Below are 24,844 nucleotides of genomic sequence, written 5' to 3'. Positions count from 1 at the left end.
AGACATCAACTGTCAATTCTGGTAGGGAGTTATGCTTTGTGCAGGACCTTCTCTGGCATACTTCTAGGGTTTGTTCCTGGCTCACTTCCTGGAACAAAGCCTGTCCTGAGTTCTCTCTAGCCTGAGAAGACTAGCTTCTCAGTCCCCTGCTCTGCCTTGCTCCCTGGGGGCTCCTGAACTGCCTGCCTACCTGCCTTTCAAAGGTTGCTTCCAGCCACATTCTCTTTAACCTCTTTGCAAATGGGTAAGAAGGACCTCAATCTAATTTGCCAGGCCATAGAAGGAACAGCCAGATTTGCCCCCAAAATCTCATCTTGCCCAGCAAAGGGACCAGAGCCAGGTGATTGAAGCCCTATTTATTAACTATTTCCGGCCATGGTTGCAGCTATGCGGAGATTCCCTTATCTGCACTGTCTTCAGCTCCCCTGAGAGGCTCAGCTTGCTCCCAGCTCAACTACTGCCAGCTGTGAGACCTATCCCTAAGGCTTATTGTGACAGTTCGCTAACACAGTGGATATGGCCCCACAGATATGGCACCTGGCAGAGGTCAGGGCTCAGTGTTTCCCACCAACCATCCTTTAGCTCAGATGCACTGGGCCATTCCGGCTCAGTGTGGTTTTCAAGCTGGGGCTACAGATTCCTGCTTCCCAGTCCAGGACTCCTGGTGATTAGCCTCTCCATGCCCCACTTGGCATGTGAACCAATGGAGCTGGGGGACTCTGTGTTCACGGCCTATAAAGTTATCTGCCTGCTAAAGATACAGACTTCAGAAAGCAAATACCTTCAAGGCCCTGGGCTCTTTTCCTTTCCAGTAATATAGAAAAATGATGAACTGGCCTTGCTTCAAAGACAACTTCAAAAAGAAAAATATCATTGGAAACTACTACAGTTCCAAGCCACAAATTAGCCAGCAGTCCAGGCAAGCACTGCTAAGTTTGGACAGAGAGCAGGAGGAGCAAGCTGAGCCCATGGTGCCTTCTTAGAACCAGAACAAAAAGCAGATTGCCTCCAAGTTAAGGGTCACAGTCTCAAAAGTCATAGAAAATAAAAGCCCAGCAAATCTGATTAGAGTAATGGAACTTAAGGCTGAACACCACAAGAACCACAGAACATCCCAGTCAGATAACGTGGGAGTGGGAGATGATTTGAAGATGCTGGTGAAAATAAAATACACGAATAAGCCAACACAGGTCTTATGCATAAAATGGTAACAGTAACAACTGCAAAAATAATAAGAGAATTGGTGATGCCAAACATTTTTCTCATACTTGTTGGCTACTTGTATACCTTCTTTTCAGAAATGTCTGTTTGGGTCCTTTGCCTATTTTCTATTTATTTATTTATTTTTGTCTTTTTTTTGAGACAGGGTCTCACTATGCAGTTCAGGCTGGTCTTGAACTCACTTTATAGCCCAGGCTGGTCTCGAATTTGCAATGCTCCTCCTGCCTGAGCCTCCTGAGTGCTGAGATTACAGGCGTGCACCACCGTGCCCAGCCCCTTTGCCTATTTTAAAATCAGATTTGTTTTATGCCTTTGAGCTGTTTAAAATCCTCATACATTCTGGATAGCAGTCCCTTGTCAGATGCATAGTTGGCAAATATTTTTTTCCCTTCTGTAGGTTGTCACTTCACTCTATTTTCTTTTCTATGTGAAATTTTTTTAGTCTGAGGCAATTATATCTGTCTATTTTTGCTTTTGTTGTCTGTGTTTTAGGGGTTATAGTGAAAAAAAAATCTTACTGTCCTGAATCCTTTCCCTTGTGTTTTCCTCCAGCAGTTTCATAGTTTCAAACCTTACATTAAAGGTTTTGATCCAATTTAGGAGGGATTAGGATCTAGTTTAATTCTTCTGCATGTGGCTACCCATTTTTTCCCAGCACTATTTATTAAAGAGACTTTTTTATCCAATGTATGTTTTCAGTGCCTTTGTAAAATGTCAGTTGACTGTAAATACATGGATTTGTTTATGGGTTCTCTGTTCTGAGCCAATGGTTTATGAGATAATCATCTCATCCCAGTTAGAATGGCTATTATAAAAAAGGCAAATATAAAACATTCTGGTGAGGATGGGCAGAGAGGGGAACTCTGATACTGTGTTGGTGGGAATGTAAATTAGTACAACCATTATAAAAAACAGTGGGGAGGTTCCTCAAAAAACTAGAAATAGAATTATCATGGGATCTAACCATGTCACCAGTGAATATAGATCTGAAGGAAAGGAAGTCAGTATGTCTCAAAGAGACATCTGCACTCCCACATCTATTGTAGCAGTTTTCACAGTAGCTAAGGTATAGAATGAACCTAGGTGTCCACTGATTAATGGATGTGTTAGCCACCTTTTTGTTTCTTTCTCAACTTTGTGAGACATAGTAACTACATTTATTGTGGGGTAATTGGCACATATACTATCGCATTTTGATTCTTTTTACTTCCCCTACCCTTTCTTCCTCCCATCTTTCCCATCTCCAGATCCCCTTCTCATTCTTTAAAAAAAAACAGCTCTTTGATTCATTGATCTTTATATTTTTTTATTTTAGTCTCAATTTTATTAATTTTTGTTCTGATCTTCATAATTTTTTCTATTAGGATTGTTCTTGTCTTTCAAGGATCCTGTTATTTACTAGAGATTGCTCTATTTTTGGTGTTTGCATTTATAGCTATATCCTTCTGTCTTAGTTACTTTTCTTGCTGCTGAGACAAAATATCCGATGCCCAAATTAAGGAAGGAAAGGTTTATTTAGTTCACAATTTGGAGATGGTTCAGTCCATAGTTGGCTGGCTCCAAGCCAGGGTGGTTTTGTGGAGGAGAAACAGTTCATGGCAGGCAGAAGACAGTGAAATCAACAACTGGCCTTCACAGTGTCTTTCTGGCCCTTTTATACTCTATCTAGGCCGCTGGGATCAGGGTGGTGTCAAACCAATCAGTGAACTGATCACGCACCCTTAATCCCATCATCACACACTCTAGATTCAGTCACATCTGAGAAAGCCCTATGATCACATGAGGCTTTGGGGGACATCTAGACACCTTCCCTCTTAAAACTGTTTTCTTTGCGTCCTATAGGTTTTGGTGTGTTGTGCTTCTATTGTCATTTGATTCTAGGAAATTTTAAATTTCTTCCCTGTTTTCTTCTTTGATCCATTGACTATTAATGTACTATTTAATCTCCATATGTTTGTATAGTTTCTGTGGTTTCTTGTACCTTTGATTTCTAGCTTCACTGAGCTATGATCTGATAGTACACAGGGAATGATTTCAGTTCTTTTATATTCACTTGAGCTATGATCTGAGAGTATGCAGGGGATTATTTCAGTTCTTTTGCATTTATTTAAGCATGGTTTATGGGCTAACATAGGTCTATTTTGGAAAAAGTTCCATAAGTTGTTGAGAAAAATGTGTATTCTGTTGTTGATGAAACCCTGTAGATATCTGGTAAATTTATTTATTCAAAAGTGTGGCTTATATCTGATGTTTCCTTGTTGATTTTTTTTGGTCTAGTTGACCTGCTAATTGTGAGAATGGCATATTGAAGTCCCACACTGTGATTGTACTGGTATCTATGTGTACTTTTAAATTCAGTAGTTTGCCAGGCATGCTGGCACATGCCTGTAATCCCAGTACTCGGGAGGCTGAGGCTTGAGGATCACCACTAGTTCAAGGCCACCATGGGCTACATAGTGAGTTCAAGGCTAGCCTGGGCTACATAGTGTGTTCAAGACCAACCTGGACTACAGAGTGAGACATTGTTTCAAAAAACCAAAAAAAAATTAAGTTTGATAGTTTTTGTTTTGTGAAATTGGGTGTACCTACATTTGATTGATCCTTTGTTTTATTTTATTTATATTGATCCTTTGTATTGATGCTAGTTATTTACAATTGTTATCTCTTCCTGTTGAACTAGTTCCTTTACCAGTATGTAGTAGTCATCTTTGTCTCTTCTGATCATTTTTGGCCTGAACGGTGCTGTATCTGAAAATAAGCTATCTACTCCTGCTTGTTTTTGGGCTCCAGTTGAATGAAGTATCATTTTCCATGCTTTCACTTTCAGTCTATGTACTTCCTTTTGGATGAAGTGGGTCTTCTGGAGGCAATTTGTGGTTGCATTTTGTTTTTTGCCCAATCTGTGTCTTTTGATTTTGGAGTTAACACCATTGACATTGAGATTTATTATTGTTAGGTGTTTAGTGAATCCTGTCATTCTGTTATTTTTCCAGTGCATTTTCCTTTCATTTAACTAGTCCCCCAGTTAGACATATACTTTGCTTTGGGCTCTTTTGTGTTGATTGCCTCCCTGTTTCTTGGTAGTATTTCCTTAAGTGTTTTCTGTAATGTTCGTTTAGCGGTCATGTATTTCCTTCTTTGTTGTGGAAAGTCTTTACTTCTCTGTCAATTTTGAAGGCTTATTATGCAGGATATTAAAGTCTGGGTTGACAGTTGTTTTCTTTTAGTGCTTGCAAAACTTTGTTCCAGGCTCTCCTGTCCTTTAATGTTTATTTTGAGAAATCCAAAATTATTTGATGGGCTTGCCTTTATAGACTATTTTATGTTTTTGTCTAACAGCTTTTAGTATTTTCTCCTTTTGTTGATTCTCTGGAATTTTGATTATGATGTATCACGGAGAGGGTTATGGTTTGTGTCTGGGTGTCCCCCCAAAGCCTCATGCGGTCATGGGGCAGGCTTTTAGAGTTTGATTGATTATGGGTGCGAGAGCTCAACCCGCCCTGGGGTGGATAGTTTGCATATGTAAGGGAGAGGAAGAGGGTGCTTCTGGCCATTTCCTCCCTTGTGTGTGCTTGTTGCTTTGCTGTGTTCTGTTGGCATGACCTGTATAGCTCTCTGCCATGTGCCAGTCTACCTTGTAATCTGCCAAGTATGGACTGAAACCTCCACAAACTGTAAGCAAAATAAACCTTTCCTTCCTTAATTTTGGGCATCAGGTATTCTTGTCCCAGCAATGAGAGAAAAGTAACCAAGACAGAGAGGTTCTTTTCTGGTTATGGCTATTTGGGGTTTCATATGCCTCTTGTACTTGAATACTGAATTATTTCATTAGATTTGGGAAATTTTCTGCTATGATTTCAGAGAACAAATTTTTATACCTTCTGAATCATCCTTTCATTTTTCTTTTATTTCCATAATTCTGAGGATGACTTTTAAAAAGTTTTTGAGCCATCTAGCAGCTGTTGGATCCAACTTGCATGGTGTCTTGTTGTCATTTTTAGGGTATTATTGAGTTTATGATCTACTGCACCCAGTTTGTCTTCTAATTCTGACACTCTGTCTTCACATTGGTCAAGTCTGCTACCTGTGCTTTCCACTGAATTTTTCATATCATCTATCTCTGCGTGTCTTCTTTTCATAGTTCATAATTATTTTCCAAAGTGGTCATTCATGTCTTATATTGTCTTACTTAATTAGTTTATAGTTTGTCTCATCTTTAAACTCATTCAACATTTTATTAGTGAAATCCTTTATCTGTTTAATGCTGTTAAACATGTTATGCATTTGCTTATATTTCTTTTTTATCTCTTCACACAATTTAACCATTTTATTTTTGAGTTTTTTGTCTATAGTCTTCTCCACTTCAGTGTTTGTGAGATCAGCTTTTGAGAATCAGGAGTCTTGAGAGGCATCTTGTTGCTTTTTTTCTCATGTTTCTATTATTCTTTTATTGTGAGTTGAAAATCAGTTAGGGCAAAAAAACTGTCACTACTGTGGAGATCTCTTTAGTTAGGTTCTGTCTCCTTGTGATATGTCCTTGGGGTTGGTTATGTTTTGGTGGTTATATCCCTTCAACCTATTCAGCACAGTATTTGAGAGTCTTCTTCATATCCAACCTCCTTCTGGGGGCTTGATTCCCCAGCACCACTCAGAGAGAAGAAAACATACCACAGCAATGTTGCCAATATAAAGACAAATCAGATATTGCCTTACAGTAAAAAATCAATTAAAAGGAACAACTATGCCACCATTGACCATAGAATAGAAATAATAGTAATAGTCAAATCAAAGAATAACAGATTATTGACATACCATAAGAACAAATAATAGCTACAACTGTACTATCCTTAACAATAGGAAAGAGATCTGCAATAATAATGAAATATAAATACAAACCAAATATTGACATACCTATTAAATACCTACTAAAAGTAAGAATGATACTACCACTGACAATAGAAAAAAATTCAGCAATAATAACATAGTCAACTAAACAGCTAAAAGTTAATAAAGCTTTAATATTTATAAAATAAATAATATTAATAAAGCTTTAATATTAATAATAATAAAAATGGGAAGGGTGGGGAAGGAGAGAATGAAACAAATAAATTTTAAAAAGAAAGAAAAGGAAGTGGAGGAGAGAAAAGTTAGATTAAAATCCACTTAAAAGTGAAAGATGCCGGGCATGATGGTGCACACCTGTAATCCCAGCACTCAGGAGGCTGAGGCAGGGGGATCATTGTGAGGTCGAGGCCAGCTTGGGCTACAAAGTGAGCTCAAGACCAGCCTGAACTGCAGAGTGAGACCCTATCTCAAAAAGACAAAAAATAGTGAAAGAAAGTTAGTAGAATAAGGTAAAAATAACAGGGAGATGACAGATATGGAAAAGCAAGAAAATAGAATAAAAACAAAGAACAAAAGATAGAAAAAAATGAAACAAAAACTTTTTTTTTATGGAAAAGCAAACAAAGAAAAAAAAATGAATAAAAAAACCTCCTGTATGTGTTTGGGTAAGTGATTTCTTTCCAGGGCCTGCAGTATTGGAACTGACCATATGTGAGTAGGAGATAGAGAGTCACACTAGGGCCTATTTTGTTCCCACAGCCACTTTTTGCTGTGTGTGTGCTACATCCCATCCTGCCTTTCCTTCTGCACTTGGTCAGTGAACAATATGTTGTCTGTCTCAGGGCTGTAATCACCATAGCAGCTCTTAGTGTTTGTGCCCTTCTGTGCTCCTTAGCTCACTGCTGTTTCTGACTGCCTTTATAGCTTATGGGCTCATGAGATGCCTTCCTCTATCCAGAGGCCTTTCTGTCCATATACCTCAGGATGTGGCAACTGTCCCAGTCAAGGCATGTCCTTGGTCATGTTGGCAGGTGGGAAAAGCAAACAGATCAGTGAGCTCTCTACTGGAATTAGGCAGCAAGGGAGGTCACACTTTCTGCTGGACTTAATATTAGCACTTGCAGCTCTAGCCCCTGCAGAAAAACACATAATCACTTGGCTGCTTGCTATAAAGAGTGGGATTACCACATTCCTTGCAATTTGAATACACCAGTGTTTAAACTTCTCAGGAGTTTAACTAGCCTGCCTCTTCTTTGTGACTATCTTTTGTGACTGTCTTTCACTCATTCACTGTGGTAGGGGGATCCCAGGGACTCTGAAGTGAAGTTGTTCTGTGATTTTTTTCATTTCCAGAGTGGCTCAATCTTAAACAATAAGCCCCTTTCCAAAATGGCTTCTGATTGTATCACTCCCAAGCATGGGAGCAGAGCAGTGAATTTCTTCTCCAACTCCATCCTGTTGTGTGGAACGAGTTATTTTTAGAGCAAAACCTCACACTGTATTTGCAGCTTACAGTACTGTGGGATTCTGTTGGGGTTAGTGTTGGTCTGCTCTGTTTTTTCTCCCTGTGGCTGCTAACCTTCTCTGGGCTTACCTTTGTGGAGATAGGTACCTTTCCTGGAACTGGGGTAAGCATTCCAGACTGCTTATCTTGGCATTGCCTTCAGTTTTCTCTGTAGTTTCTAGATTTTTCTGACTGGTCCTTTTTGATTTCTGGATCTGTACTTCTTTTTTTTCTTTGCTAAGTTATTGTTTTCCAGGTGGCTCAATTCCAATTCCCCGAGTGGTAGTAAGCTGGAGAGTGCCTGTAATTCCAGCACTCTGGTGGGCTGAGACAGGACCATTTCAAGCCAAGCCCAGTCTGAGCAATTTAGTGACTTAGTGAGATCTTGTCTCAAAATTGAAAAATAAAAAGGGTGAGGATGTAGCTCAGTGTGAAGACCCTGGGATCAACCCCTAGTACCACAAGAACAAAAGCAGAAACAACAACAAAAATGAAACCTTCACAATATAAAATTGATAAGAATCAGAGGTGAAGGACTAAAGCTGTGGGAGGAAGTATGTGAGGGATGATTTCTTCATCTCTTATCACAGGAGTTGTTGGACACTGTGTTGGAACACGCACTGAACATAATATTTCAAATAGCTTAGCAATTTTCGTAGCTCTATTCCTTAACTTTGGTGGAATATTTGAGGAACTAATACTTCTTATGCAGGAACCTTTAATACAAGTTCAACAATTATTTCAGCTTTTTTTTTTTTTTTCCCACATGATGTAAGTGTAAAATTTCAGAATAAACACTATGTATGTACAATGATCCTTGATGTGTACAATTCAGTGATACCCTAGTATATTTACAAAGTTGTGCAACTTTCACCATTAACCACTCTCAGAACCTTTTTGCTACCACAAAGAAGACTCTGTCCCCATTAGCTGTTACTCCTCAGTTCTCCTGGCCACATCTGCTGGCCACCAATCATCTACTCTCTGTCTCTGCATTTGCCTATTCCGGATGTTTCACAGAAGTGGAACCCCACACCATGTGGACTTTTGTGTCTGATTTCTTCCAAATATTTAGCACATTGGATAGTTCCATATTTGGAAACTCATCTTGTCTCATCTGCCCATTTCTTTATCTGTCTGTCTTTATCTTTTGCACCCTTGGGCCTGGGGTGATGTTAATGTGGTTATTTGTTGGTGCTGAGATTTATAGTAGATTCAGTGTCATCTCTTGACTTATCTGTAACACTTGACTTTTCCCAGAGAACATATTTTCTCTCCTTCCCTCTCCTTGCTAGTCACCTTGCAATGATTTTCTCTCCTCTTCAGGTGCTGACTCAAGCAATATTTTCCATGTTCCTTTTCTGCTCTGTGGTCCCACAGTGGACTGGGGGCCTGGGCCAGAGGGAGCCCCAGGGAGCATGATGATGAGTAGTGGAGAGTTGGGAACTGGCGAAGGACTGAGAGAACAGAAGGTCCTGAGAGATGGCCAGGGTGTGGTGGGATCTTGTGCCTGAGGAGAAAGGAGATACCTTGGATGATGCAGAGGCATCCATCCTGACCAACTGGCAATCCTCAGGCAAGGCAGGCCTGGGGAGCAGCTATAAAGATGTGTTTGATGTTTATAGAGACAGCAACAAGCTCTGGTCTCCACAAGATACTCTCAAACTGTGTTCAGCACGGGTGCGGTGTGTGTGTGGTATGCGCACACGTGTGCACATGTGGGTGTGTGTGGGGGCATTTCCCATAAGTGGAATCAGGTCGTGTTCTATGGGAAACCAGCATGTCCACAAGGCCAGTGGGGCCCTCCTCCAGTGCCACACTTCCCCTTCTCTGGAACTGTTGGGACAGGGACTGGGGTGGAGGCCAGAAATGTTGCCCCCTCCCCAGCAGCTGCCAGTAAGAGACAGGAGAGGGCACTGCAAGCCTCGGCTGCCTCCAAGCAACAGCTGCAGAAGCTTGTTGTGGCCTGAAATTTTCCACTGTGTGGAGAGGAGTGCGAAATGCTCGTTGTCTTTCTGCCTGTCTCTGTCTCTCCCATCTCTCTTGATCTTGATCTGTGTCACACAGACGAACACGAAGCCCAGAGGTCCCCCCCCCCCCCGCCAAGGAGAGCTGAGACCCTGCTGGGTACAAGGTAACCCTGTGTGGCTTCTAGTGAAAGCCCAGAATTATCTAGCCTTTCCTGTTCCTGGAACTGTGCTGTTTCCTAGACAACACATTTTGTGTAATCATGGTCAAGGCAATGTACGTTTCTGCTCAGAATCAAGGTCACAGTATAATACTGATTCACCACTACAATAGCAGACTACTCTTTTGACATGGAGAAGGAATCACAATGAAAACCATATGCAAATTGCTAGTTCTCCAGCAAGTCTGTGCCACGAAATAGGTTTGATTCCAGTGGGATCTAGAATCCATGTTCTTAAAAGGCAGAGTCCCTTGTAGTTCAGTATATGTAATCAGTCAGAGTCAGACAGGCACATGGTAACACTGGGAAGTGAATGTGTCACAGCAGGAGCCATGACCTGACCTGCCTTCAGGGCTTTAGTGTGGTCCACAGATTCATACAAGGAACATTCTCATTGTAAAAAACCCTGCATGGCGCCAAGTCAATATCAGTGCTGGATGGACTGTGCCCCCGTTCGCTGTGGTCCAAGGCAGGCTTCTATCCTCTGACAAACAGTGGCTCTAGAACAAGACCTTGTGGTTCAAGATTTGATCTTGTTCTGTATTTCTTGGCCCAAGGCCAATTGTTGGACACCCCTGGCTCACACCTGTCTTCTCTGGTTCCCTGAAATCCAAGAGAGGTGGCAGCATCTCCTCTATTTTGATAAGCGTGGGCCTGGTGCCACTGTGTAGTGTCTGGGTCAGACCATAGTGTCCATCCGTCCACCTCCAAGGCCCCTGCTTGGGAGCTGGGAGAGGAGCTAGAACCTGTAGTGAGAGTATCACCTAGGAGCATGTCCTCTGGGTGTCTTCTAGCCCCCTGCCGTGTCTGTCGGAGGACTTGAAACTCAAGTCCCCCTCCGAGTGACAACACATGAGGATGAGGTCTCTAGGGGACTCACTAGGAGAGCAGTAGTAAGAAGGGTGGCTCCATTTTATTCATGTTACCCAGGATCCAGCCAGAAGGGAGACAGGAATCACTGCCGCACTCTCACCCTGCACTGAGGCCCAAGGTCCATGGAACATAGCTGTCAGAAGAGCCAAACAGCCAAGCAAGCATCTCACTGGCTGCCCCATTCTTGTGACTTTCAGGATGGCTCCTCCAGAGTCCTCTCTTCCACTAGAGGGAGCCACTTCCAGAGGCCCTGCCTGGTGACAACAACTGGCCATTGGCCCTGGCCAGCGGGAAGGACTGGGCTGGGCAGGTGCCAGTGCTGGTGAGGACAGCTGTCCTCTGTTGGATCTCAGCCAGTGGAAACATGTGTTCTAACTCAGAGTCCCGTGACGCAGGCCAGGGTCACTTGCTTGTGTGTGGCTGCTCAGGAAGGACTGCAAGCAAGCTCCAGGCCCATGTGGGCAAGGATTAGAGCCGGCCTGCCAGGAAACTCTCAGCTCCACTGCTTTGGTTACCAAGTTTCCTACACTTACGTTTTGTTTGAATCTCCTGATTCAAGGAAATGGCAGAAACACCGAAGCAGATGTCATGCTGGGCACCTTCCCTCATCTCACTTCCTCTCCACGTGCCATTCTGCTCACTGATACACTGGTGGCTGGGCACACTGTGCCTGAGCAGATGTGACTCGGGCCATCCCAAGTGATGAAGGAAGCAGCCATTAGAGAAGAAATGAACAAGATAGAGAGTAACAGGGGAGGGCACTCAGCAAGTGACCTTGAATCTGAGACCTGAAGGGTGTTAGTCAAATTTCTGTGGCTATGACAAAATACCTGGGATCAACAACTTAAAGGAGGAAAGACATACAGTATTTTGTCTCACAATTTTAGAGGTTTCAGTCCATGGTTATTGGATTCTGTTGCTGTGGGCTTGAGGCGAGGAAGAACATCATGGCGGGGAGGGTGTGGTGGAGTAAAGCTTCTCACCTCATGGCAGCCAGGAACCAAACAATGGAAGGGCCGGGGAGACAATATCTCTTTTCAAGGCATTCTGCTGATGACCTAGCTTCCTCCCCTTAGCCCCAGCTCCTAAAGGTTCTGCCACCTCCCAACAGCACTGCAGGTTAGGACCACACCTTTAACTTGAGGGCCTTTGGGGACATTCCAAATTCAACCCAAACTGTTGAGCATGTTGGCCAGTGATGTGTTCAGATCCATGTGTGGGTCTGCCATGTTGGATTTTGGAAGTCCTGTTCTTCTTGGAGGTCTATCACGGGCATATTTGCTTGGTGAGCATACTTCTTCCCTGGCACCATGCCCATTTCTTTCCCTCTCAAGTCTGCCAAGTCCACAGGGCTCCCCAAGGCTCCCACACAGCAGCTGTTGTTCAATGACACTGATGTTCGTGGAGTCCCTGCTTGGCCAGCCCCAGGCTAGGAGGTTGGGGCCTAGAGGGAGACAGAAGGCTCCTGCAGTCATCACCCTCCCTCCCTGGAGTTCTGTGAGTGGGCCCCCAGGCCTCTGAGGTCAGTCTGGAAATCAGGGCTGCAGCTGATAGTGCCAGCTCCTTAGGGGGCTGTCTCCCCCTACACCCTCCTGGTACTGCCATGCTCCTCTGCTGTCCTTCAGGCCCTCATCCTTAGCCCTCACACCCTTCTCCACTTCTTGCTGTTACTGAAGCTTGAATGTCTCCAGAGGCACTGCCCCGAGTACTACTGGGGACAGGAGAATGGGCCAGTGCCCTCTGCCCCACATCACTTCCTGCATCCTCATTCCTTCCCTGGCCCATGCTCAAAATTTAGGCTTTTAGGCTTGCCTTTTCTAGTCCTCCGCATCTCCAGGTTCCCTGTTGTTTATCTCCGCCTCAGTCCCCTGCTCTCAAAGGCACACCCTAGCCCTGGTATTCTCCAGCCTCACATAACTCTCTCGGTCCTGCTATCCTCCATGTATATATCCCCACGCCCCTGATGAGACAGCCTGCCAACCCTGCCCCCACATTTGCCTAACCCCCTCCAGCCCTCCCTTCTTTCATGGCTTCCCCCAGCATCTCCTATAGAGAGCCTTTTCCAGTCCTTGTCATGGCCCAGGGAGTTTATATTTGTAATCCCATGGAAAAGTTATTGGAATTCTAGCAAGTTAATTCCAATCTACCACTTTCAGTGCAACTCATGGTAAGCCTAAAGACACTAAGGCATATCTGTAGTTGTGGAGAGCCAAGGGGTCCTAAATTCAGCCATGATGATGGCTATCTGGAGCAAAGGCCTTGACCCAGGGACAAACTCAGGCTTTATTAATTCATGAAGAAGGGAGTGGCTTGAAGGTGAGTGACTGTGACAATCTCAGGAAGTAAGTGAGTGCCATGATCTGGGCTAGGTAAGAGGCCAGAATCAACTCTGTAATATATAGAGAGAAGGATCTGCAGAAAGAGTAATCTGCATAACACAACTGAGATAGTATCTAATGTTTTGGGGTTGGTGCCTCAGCTCTGATGTGTAATCTTTTAAGCCCTGGGAAGTCATAGCCTCTTATCTCAAGGTTTGATCCCAGAGGACAGTGTAGAGCACTGGTTCTTCATCCCGCCTCATCTCAGCTCACACAAAGGAACAACGGGGGTCTGGGGAAACACTGCCTGTCATCTTTGCTTCAAAGACTACACATCAGCACCTCGGCTGGACTGATGTGCATTGCTTAAAGCCAATCAAGGGGTTAAGGAAAAGTCCTAGCCAGCTCTGTACATATCAATACTTGGAAATAGGGTCAGGCTCAGCCAAAATGGAGACAATTGCTCCTCCTTCAAGGAGAGTTGCCCAAGTGGTCCTCCATAATCTCTGAAGCACCACTCTCCTCCCTATACCCTGCCTTCTCCATAGCCGCTCTGCCAAGCTACAACACTGAGCCAGTGTGTTTGGCTTGGTCACTCTGATGTAGAGAGCAGAAGTGCTCCCAGTATTGTTCCAGGTGCCAGGGTTGGGCAGTGAGCCTAGATGGGCCAGCTTCCTGCCCTGATCAGAGGTGTGGTATACATATCACAAAAGTGACTCCCATTCACAAGGGCAATTTCCAACAGTGACAGTGATGCATGGGGTCTGAACAGAAAGTGGGTCCTGATGCTGTCTAGGAGAAGGGACAGAAAAGGAGGAGGTAACATTGGCACTATGACCTGTGGCAAGGGAGGAGGAGGCTGGAAGTGGGGTGGGAGAAACATGCCCATAGGAGGTAGAGAAGCTGTGCAGTTCTCATGCACAGGGACTACTATTGCTAGGGCCCTGACCAGATAAAATAAGAAGAGGAGAGGAAGTGGAGGCCAGGCAGGTGGCCACAGGCTGGGGGGCATGGCCATGAGGGGCAGGGGAACACTAAGATCACACACATATTCGGGGTAGGGATTTTTCCTTGCCTGACCCACAGTGCCCCTCTCCTGGGGCTGAATCACCACTGGGAAGTATTAGTCAGCTACTGCTGCATAACAAATCACTACCCATTTATTTGCTTATAGTTCTGTCAGTTGAAAGCTCTGGGAATGACTTGATAGCTCTCCTGCTCAGGATCACGCAAGGCTGAAGTCCAGGGTTCCCAGCCTAGCTACCTCACTGCAAGTCCATGTGCAAGTCCGTTAAGGTGGCTGGTCACATTCAGCTCCTGTGGCTACTGGACTGAAGTCCTGTTTCTCCACTAGCTGTCAGCAAGGCCTCCCTAAGAGCCCAGAGGGAGCCTTCAGTGATTACCATGTGACCCTTTCCATATTCTAGCCAGGAGGGGACTTTCTCTGTCATTGAATCCCTTCTGTGCCTTGGTTCTCCCACTTTCCTGTCTCTGGCCTCTAGATGCTGTCGAAAGGGCTCCTGCCACTAGGTCAGGCCCACCAAGAGGAATTTTGGTGCCTTAAAGTCACCCCACAATTTTGGTCTCTTAAAGTCACCCACAAGGCTGAGGTCTATCAGATTCCAAGGAAGGAGCCTCATAAAGATGATCACCCCAGGGCCTGGCATGGGAGCTTGTTCCATTTTGCCAGCGACTGGTTTAGACATGGATGGGGGTGGCTCCATGATGTAGAGTGCCTACATTTTATACTCTCCGAAAAAGAGCATAAAAGTTATAAATACAAAATTGCCAAGTCCCTCCTAAGCCCTGAGAAGGAGCTTGTGTAAGTGGAAAGCCCAATAAGAATGGTTGGACAGAAGAAATTCAGACATTGGGGCCAAACTCACTCAGGAGGCCTCAGAAAGTGTCCCTTGCATGCCTGTCGCAGCTGCTAAAGCTGTGCTGCTACCATTCCTCTGTGCCTGACCCTGGCCTGCATCTTCAAAGCTAGCGGCACAGCACCCTCCAGTGTCTCTGCTCCTGTCCCTCCAGCTTCTCCCTTTAGAATTGGGCATGGAGCTGCATTTAGGGCTCATCAAGGTGACCCAGGAGCATCTCAAGAGCCTTAAATATATCACATCTGTGGGGTCCCTTTTGGCCATATAAGGTCATGCACATTCAGGGATTAGGTCATGGACAGCTTTGAGGCCACTGTACTTCCTGTGGGACTGGCCATAAGTATCCCAAGCAGGAGCATAAGCCTGGGAGCACAGCAGGGGCGAGCTTGCCCCTCTGGAATCTGCTCTTAGTGGGGATTTTCAGCACAACCTGAATGGAGCGTGGCCCAAGGGAGGATTTGGTCCTCTGGCCCTAGACTTTAACTATGGCCATTTGGGAGGAGTGCAGAGTTGGAAAGGCCCTGGCCAGCTGAGAGCCCATATACATGGAACCCATGTCCTTGAGGTCACTGAGAAAGGCTAGAGGTGCTGGTTTGACTGGTCCATGAGGAGCTACCAAAGGGCTCAACTAGGCTGGGGGTAAGGGGCTATCTCACATTTCCTTGCTTTCTACTTCAATTGCTTTCCCTGTTTGCTTTGTACTTTTTTTGGTTTGTTTTGTTTTGATTTTGAGGCAGGGTCTTGCTATCTAGTCCAGGCTGGCCTTGAACTCACTTGTAGCCCAGGCTGGCCTCAAACTCATGGTGATCCTCCTGCCTCAGCCTCCTGAGTCTGGGATGACAGATATGTGCTATCACCCCTGGCTGTATTGGGTTTCAGACTCACACAACAATTCACATTGCTTTAGCAGATTGGTGGTGCACACCCGCTCTCCCAGTGCTTGGGAGGCTGAGGCAGGAGAATCGCCAAGAGTTCAAGGCCAGCCTGGGCTACAAAGTGAGGCTCTGTCTCAAAAAATAAATCTCTGTTTGTTTTGGATGTTTATGTCAATGCAAAATCCAAGATGCCCTTTGGTTTTGAAAGGCCTCTGTGCTTGTGTGAAGCCATATCTTGCTGGTCAGCAGCCCTGTGCTCTTGGCCAAGGTGGCTCAAGGCTCCAGAACCTTCTTCCCTGACTTCTTCATGGACTTTGTCATGGTCTCCTCCCTGCCCCCGTGGTCCCTCCATCTCAGCTGGCTCACACTTCTCCTTTGTCCCTGGATGGGTGCAGCTGCCTTCTCATAGCTCACCTGGCCTGCAGCCCACATTGTCACCTCCAACCAAACCTTGGAAAATACAGCCACATCCTACCCTCTCCTGCTTAAGGCCATCCCCAAACAGAAGCCAAGGCAAGCAAGAACTGGTCCTTACAGCCCTATTGTCTCATCTGCACCCCCATGTGCACACAGAAACCACCAGACATAGCCATGCACATCCCTTGGGAGGTTCCATCCCTGCCTAACTCTTTGCCACTCATTCAGACTCTTGTCTGTTCCAGTCCTTCATCTCCTGCAGGACCAAGCCCAATTCTGCCTCTTTCCTGTATTCTTCCCATGGCCATCTCTGGCCCCTACACTGGCTGTTATCTGGTTAATAATAGCCTTAGTTATTGCAGACTGATCAGGCCCACAAATTCCTGAAAGAGTGTATGGTGAAGGCTAAATAAAAAGAGGCAAATGGAATGATTTCAGGGCTCCAGCAGGATCAAAGGCCTCTCACAGAATTTGAGATTCTTTCAGGGCTAATACCATGACCTTCTCTGGGTGGCCCATATTTATTTAGTTATCAAAAGAAGGGAGCAGAGTACTCAAGAAGGGCAGAATCAGTCAGGGACTTCTCCAACTAAGGTGTTAAGTTAATCCACTCAGGAGTGAGATTCCTGAGGCTATAGTCTTTATCTAGTTGGGGTCAGATCCAGGTGTCCTTGGCTGTGATCTTGTCTTATTCTTTGAGGCTTTATGGCTTCATCCACCATTACAGGCTTTACAGAGGTTCACTTACTATGAGTCTACCACCCATCTCCAGACAAGGAGCCTAGGCCTTAGACAGACTCACAAGTAAACATGAAAAGCCAATTGGTTAATTTAAGTCCTGCTCAGGGCTGCTTTGTAGTGGTCTCCATCAGGCTGTCATCCTCCCTCCCCACTCAAAGGACGTGCTTGCTTTGTTCATTCACTTGAGCATTAGTTTCTTGTGGCAGCTATAACAAAAGTGCCACAAACCAGATAGTTAAAGACAATGAAAATGTAATCTCTTACACCTTTCAGTGACTCCTTGGTTTGTGGCAGCATCACTCAAGAGCCCTTGTCACAAGATTTAGCCTACTCTAATGTGGGTGGTTATGCCTACATCAAGAAGTGCATCAATATGTGGAGCTGTCATTGTAGTGGGACAAGCAGAAAACAAGAGACAAGGAGCACAACAAGTATGTGAGAGGCTGGGGTGTGACAGGAGCTGAGAAGGGTCACATGCCCAGGACAGGCACCTAGAGACTCAAGGGGATCAGGTGTGTGCCATGTTCCAGAGGTTGGTCTTGGAGCCAGAGGGTCTCACGTGAAGGGTGATACTGTGGCAGAGACTGAACTGAAGCACATATCATTGGGATATGAGGATTCCCCATAGGCAAGCTTGTCTGACAGCCAGGAGTGTTGCTCCCAGAAAGAGACCCCACACCATGATGGCTGGGAGTCCAAGGACCAGAACCTGGCATCTCAGGCCTGATAGTCACCTGCTCACAGCAGTGACTGGCTGGATAGCACACCTGTTCCTACATCCTTCATTCTCTGTCTCACTCCTCTATTTTCTTACTAGGCTTCCTGGGACTATTTCCCAAATCAACCATTAGCACTCAAGTGGTTATTTCAAGATCTGCTCCTGGGAACCCAACCTAAGACAGGAAGTCATCATACACAGAGCAGTAGCATTCTCATACACTATCAGTCTCCAAAGAGAAAATAAGATAGAGGCAAAGAGCAATACACAGTAACCTGGGACTAAATCTAACAGAAATGAGCAACACCCATGGAGATGGATGTCCACCTTAAGTGGAAGGCGATGCCATTTTGAAGAAAGAGAAGGCTTGGCATTGTAAAGATGACAATTCTACTCTGAACTAATCTCTGCATCACAGAGGAACCCAATAGATTTGTGGAACCTGACAAGTAGATGTGAAAATTTATATGCATGAATGAAGAAATATTTGGAAAAGGAAGAACAAAAAAGGCACTCACCTTACCATTATTCAGGCATTTTTTTCAGCTCTAGGAGTTAAAATAATCTGCCATTAGCTCAAGAATAGACTAACAAATGAATGGAATAGAAAAAAGCAGAAAACTTGGCATATGTAGTACGTGGCAGGAGACATCATAAGCCAGTGGAAAAAGGAGTGTGACTTCAATCCACAATGATGCGGCAATTCCATGCTTCATATGGACAAAAAGAAACTGGATCCCGTGACAGTTAATTCTGATTGTCAATTTGGTTAGGTTGGGAAATGTCTAGAAAACCAGTAAAGTATGCTTCTGGGTATGTTTGTGAAGGTATTTCCACAGACGATTGGCACACAGGACAGCAAACTGATGGGGAAGACACACCTTGAATGTGTGTGGCACCATCCAGTAGGGTGGGGAGTAGACAGAACAAGAGGAAGGGGGAGGAAGGCTGCAAGTATGTGCTTGTTTACAGTACTATCTCTCTGGTTCCTGGATGCCACAAGGCAAGCAACTTCCCTTCACTATTTGTTTCTGCTATAATATTTCTGCCTTGCCATAGACCTACAGGAATGTGGCCAAGTGAGCATGGGCTGAATCCATGACCCAAAATAAACCTTTCTTCCTTAGATTGATTTTTCCAGGTATTTTGTCACAGCAATGGAAATCTGAGAAGCACAATCAGCTCCAGAGTAGGTAAAGATATAAATGTAAAAATAAAATAAAATTCTAATGGTATTAAAATAAAATATAGGACAAATTTTGCAGTAGGAAAATTTCAAAATTATCTTAAGTAAGACAAAAAGCACACAAAGGCAAAGATACATTTCATTACATTACAACTAGAAACTGTGTGGATAAAAGTCACTATTAACATGAAATAATTATGGTTAATATAAATTGTCAGAAAAATGATTCCATTTTGTTAAACAGACTGATATTTTTTATAATCTTAGACTTTAAATAGCAACAATGTTAATTTATTTTATTGTAAACCTGTATAAGTTTAGACTGCTAAAAAGTGTATTTGTATTATATTTTTATATTTAATGCTGAGAAAATAGTCTTTTATTTTGTCAACCAAAAATATTAAGAGAGAGAGAGACATCAAAAACACAAGCACTATATGAGAGGCAAAAATTATAAGTAAATATCAATTATAAATGTAGACTAAAACCTTAAATAAAATATTAGCAAAGTGAGTCTAGCTAGGTATAAAAATAACATATCATGGCCAAATGGGTTTGGCTGTAGGAATACAAACATGCCTTAACAATAGATTATCTAGTAATTTAATTCAATATAATTTCCTCTTAAAGAAGAAAAATAAACTTTGAATTTTATCAATAGATTCTTTTTTTTGTTTGTTTTTCATCTTTTTTGAGACAGGTTCTCACTATGCAGTTCAGGCTGGCCTGGAGCTCACTTTGTAGTCCAGGCTGGTCTTGAACTCACAACAATCCTCCTGCCTCAGACTCCTGAGTGCTGGGACTGGCATGTACCACCACACCTGGCTTCATTAGATTCTATATTTTAAAAAATAATGAGAAACTAAGAATAAATAAAAAATATTTCAATCAAAAATCTATAGAAAACATAATATTACACTATATGAACATATTACACTATGTTACACTTGTTTATTTGTCACCTTTCCCATTGCTGGAACACAATACCTGACTTACACAACTAAAAGAAGAGAGATTTAATTCCACTCATGGTTTCAGGGGTTTCAGTCCACGGTTCGATGGCTCTGAGGAAGAACACATCATTGCAGAAGGGTGTGGCAATGCAAAAATGGTGGGGAAACAGAGTGGGAGAGCAACACCAGAGGGGAAAAGGGCCATGAACCATGTATAGTACTCAAGGCCACAACTCCAAGACCCATCCTGACACAACCAAGTAATCCGTTGGGTGGCTCCCTGGCCAATGAATTTTTTTTTTTTTTTTGGTTTTTTGGTTTTTCTCCGGTACCGGGAACCGAACTCACGACCTTGCGCTTGCCAGGCAGGCGCTTTTGCCGCTGAGCTAAATCCCCAGCCCCCCTGGCCAATGAATTTGACAGAATCACTTTTAACCATCATACCTTCTAACTCAGAAAAAAGAGAAGTAGGTTCAAAATCACCACTATCAACATAATACTAGATATTCTTGACAATGTCATATGATAAAAAATTAGAATTAAAAAAGAAGAAGCAAAGTTATCTTCACTCATAGGTAAGTATGTCTAAATAAAGAGTCCAAGAGAAACTTGAAAAATGTTTTTGTACTAAAGAAATAAAAAATGCCTGGCATGGTGGCATACCCCTATAATCCCAGTGCTTGGGGGGCTGAGGCAGGAGGATGGCAGTGAGTTCGAGGTCAGCCTGGGCTACATAGTGTGTTCACGGCCATCATGAATTACATAGTGATGCCCTGTCTCAAAAAAACCTAAAAAAGAAAGAAAGAAAAGTGGGTGAAAGTAAATATGAAAAAATGTTGACACTTCTTACTTGTTGGGATAGTAAAAGCATAGGTTTTTGCTGCTAGCTTTTATTACTCTTCATATTTTTCTATAATTTTTAAGTTTCTGATTAAAATGTCCAGGGGGAATAGAATTTGTGGAATAGGACTTGGAGTTTGGATCAGTGGGGCTTATCAGTCAGGAAAACCTTCCTCTAGATCTATAGGCATAGTTCGGGTTGAGGGGAATCCCTAGTCAGAGATTGTTTACTCCTGCTCTGAGGCATCACTTTGAAGCCCAAATGTTTATTAACCATGAGTTTCTAATTTTCCCACCGTGTCCTACTCCTTCGATAGAAGAGATTTACTAGCAAAATTGGGGGCAAAAGCCAAAATGGATTTTACCTGTTGGGACTATGCCAGGTCTCCCTGACCTAATTATCCAATAGGTGGATCCTGCTGCATAGTATAATAAAATACCTGACATAAGAAGACCCTTCTTCCTCTGCATATCAGAAAAGAGAGGAATTATTTTGGGTGTCTTAACCTGAAGGCTAGGACAAGAACTCTGCCCAGTGACATACTTTTCAAAAAGTTAGGTAGAGTGGCTGCTAGATGGCCACCCTGCCTAAGGGCAGCAGCAGCTACAGTTATGCTAACAAGGGAAGACTTTAGGACAGAAACTAGAAGTTCTGACTCCTCATAGGTTAGAGCAATTCTTGAGACCGAAGGTTATTGTTAACAGAGGAATGGCTTTCTAAGTATCAGGTCATGCTCTTAGACACCGCTGAGGTTATCATAAAACCTGCACTGCTCCTAATCCTGCCTCTCTGATGCCTACAGGCCCAGAGGTTAGCCAATCTTGTGAACAACTAATCTCCCAGACTTAATGCAAGCAAGCAGGACATCAGTAACTTGCCCCTCCAAGTCCCTGAAGAGGTGTGGTTCACTGATGAAAGTCACTCTGTTCAAGAAGGACATGGAAAGGTAGGCTATGCAGTTGTCAGTTCATACCAGGTCACTGAGACCAACTTCCCCCAGGGATCTCTGCTCAAGCAGCAGTGTTCATAGTTCTTACTCAGGCATTGATATTAGGGAAAGGCAAGAAAGTATATATTTATACGGACTCCAAGTATACCTTTCTAGTGCTACACGCACATTCAGCAATCTGAAAAGAAGGCACTTGCTGACTAATAAACAATCATCTATAAAACACAAGCAGGAAGTTCTACAACTCTTAAAGGTAGTCTATCTTCCCAAGCAAGTTGCTGTCATTCATTGCAAGGGACTCAAAGAGACATGTCTAAAGTGTCCTTGGGAAATCAAAAGGCTGATAGAGAGATTACAACAGTAGCCCTGGGGCTGAGGATGTGGCTCAGTGGTAGAGCTCTTGCCTTTCATGCACAAGGCCCTGGGTTTGATCCCCAGCACCACAAAAATAAAACAACAAAAACAAAACCAAAAACAATAGCCCTACAACACCTCAAAACCCAAGCCTTATTCCAAGTTCTTGAGGAACCATTCTGGCCTTCATCAAGGGATGCAGTGACAAACTTTATAAAAATCTGACATGGGAAATAGTCACTAGAATTTTCACAGGACTAAGAAAGCTATTCTTGAGATCCTCTGGAAGACCTGAGGCTCCTCTTCAGAAAGCAAGACTCCAGCATTTCCATGGCTGCAGATAAGTGGAGCCACTGATGAGCCTAACTCGCCACAGCTTAAATGGCACCTGTACTGAGGTCCCTGTTTTTAGATCCTCTCAGGCTTTCGATAATTTATCTAACCTGTCTCTGCCATACTTGGTCCTCCACAAGAACCTTGGAAATCTGACCTCATGTTTGGGTTCCACATCCCCAACATAACAGTAAAGTTAACTACGTCTTTTCTCATTCTTCTAACAGTATTTCTCTTCAGCTCAGCCAGTGAGCCACAACACCCCAAGGTAGCTAGAGAGCACACAAGCCCCAGTAGGTAGCTCTACAGCCCTTCCTCATTATCCAACAAAGAATTACGGGGATATGCATTTCTCAGGGAGAAATGAGACAGGAAGGTAGGGCGTGGCTAAAACTGGCTGGGAAAGGAGACATGGCAAGATTCTGGAACACATGTGGCTGGGGCTTCTTGAAGCCTGCACACAGACTTCTCACAAGAACTAGAGCAGGTTTTTGATAGGGTGGTCTAGACTGGACATCAGCCTGAGGAGCGAGTGATACAAACAGGATGGTTCACACTGAGATTTTGCCACTGCTTTCTCTCTTGCATGGATGACCCACACTCATGCTGTAGGGTGCACTTCTTCTACTTTTACTTGGCCCAAACCCACTCTACAGAGCTTGTTTCTTTTCCTCCCTTCAATAAAACTTTGCTACCATTAACAGCGACAACAACAACAAAGAGTCCAAGCTGATTCCACAAAAACTGCCTGGTAAGAAAAAGCAAAGCTGTCTTCATTCAGAGACAATGTTGGTGTTGAGAACATCCTAAGGGTTAATAAATGAAGTAAGCAAGGTTGCAGAGTACAGATCTATATATAAAATTAATCGAATTTATGTATACTAGCATCAAACAATGCAAAAATAGAATTTTTTTTTTTTTTTTTTGTTTTTTCTCCGGTACCGGGAACCGAACTCACGACCTTGTGCTTGCCAGGCAGGCGCTTTTGCCACTGAGCTAAATCCCCAGCCCCCAAAAATAGAATTTAAAAGAAACAATTCTATGCAAAGTGGTGAAATCTCTATGGAGGGAATTTGGCAATAGTTAGCAAAATTATATCTACATTTTATTCTTCGATGCAGCAGTCCCACTTGTAGGAATCTGCTTTCAAGACAAATCTTTCCAAAATAAAAATACAAACGCATAATGTTATTTATTTCAACTTTGTAATAAAAATATTAGAATATAGGAAGCTATGTAACTGTCTAAACATAGGAGAATGACTGAATAGACTGTGGTATTACATGTTCTTCTGGTCTCCAAAGCCTCCAGTGTTTTGTTTTGTTTTTCCCAGTACCAGGAATCGAACTCACGATCTCACGTTTGCCAGGTAGGCACTGTGCCACTGAGCTAAATCCCCAGCCCCTGCCTCCAGTGTTTGGAAGGTGACTGCATCACAGGGCTCATAGCTGACTTGCTGTTAGGAGGTGGGGTCAGAGGAGGCGATCACTGGGGGCTTGAGCCGGAAGGGTGCAGCTCCCTCCCTGGCTTCTCCCTTTGCTCTCTTCTTCCTGTTTGCCATGAGATGAGCAGCTCTCCTCTGCTAGGCACCTCTGCTGTGCCACCCCATCTTGGAGCCGGGTGACTATGAACTGCACCATGAGCCAAAATCAACCCCTCTTTCTTTAAGTTGTGGGTGCTGGAGATTGTGTGCCAGGAACAAGAAAGTGATGAAGACACAGGTGCTGGATTATTATGCAGTTGTGAAAAAAGAACAAGGAAGCTTCTTCTGAATGGATACAGAGTGATTCACAGGAGTTACTGTTAGGTGGAAAAGCAAAATGCAAAGAGAACAAGTAGTTTGAAGCCTTTCTGTAGTAAAGAAGAGTGGGTAAGAAATGCACCCATACCTGCTAATGATCAGCAAAAGAAGCACAGGAAGGGTAACCTAGAAAACAGGAAAGTCGATTACCTTCTGGGGTGGGGCGTGGGAGATGGAGTAAGAGGGTGCAAGGGTAAGGCACACTTCTCTGGGTCCTCCTTTGTGATGAGTTTGGGCTTTTGAAGTCATGTTAATACTCTTCATATTCAGAAAATAAAATTAAGCCAATAAGAGTGGGGAAGGAGAAAAAAACTTAAAACTGAAAGTAAATGAACCTAGTTGCATGTCAACTGAACGCTGTAACTACAGTGGAGGGGGACAAAAAACTAACCCAGGCAACAGAAGCAAACTGTCTATGCTCAGATTTGAACAGGATTGCCGGGGGATGGGGGCACCTGCAAAGAGACTGCACATTCTTTTAAGTAGGTTTTTAGAAGGAAATGTCAAGCAATACTGAAACTGTCTTAGATGTATTATAGAGTTGAGCAAAGGTGTAAATGCGCTGTCGTTGGGAGCCAGAGTTTTCACTGTGGAAGGAAATATAGATGTAGGTCAGTGACTTCTAAAGTATGCATGTACACTCATACATACACATAGGTATATAAATATGTATGTGTATATGTATGTTAGTAGTATCCATATTTACAGACACATATACATACGTCAGCATGAGCATGAAAAGTAATGTTTGGAGTCAATTCAGGACTTTGAGGCAGCCACAACAGTGCGACTAGACACACTCATGAGGGAGGACTTGCAGAATTGCTGCAGAAAGTGGCAAGAATAATGG

The sequence above is a fragment of the Chinchilla lanigera genome, unplaced genomic scaffold, assembly GCF_000276665.1.
Source record: "Chinchilla lanigera isolate Chin_1 unplaced genomic scaffold, ChiLan1.0 scaffold00179, whole genome shotgun sequence".
Lineage (NCBI taxonomy): Eukaryota > Metazoa > Chordata > Mammalia > Rodentia > Chinchillidae > Chinchilla > Chinchilla lanigera.
Note: the sequence above shows the minus strand (reverse complement) of the source record.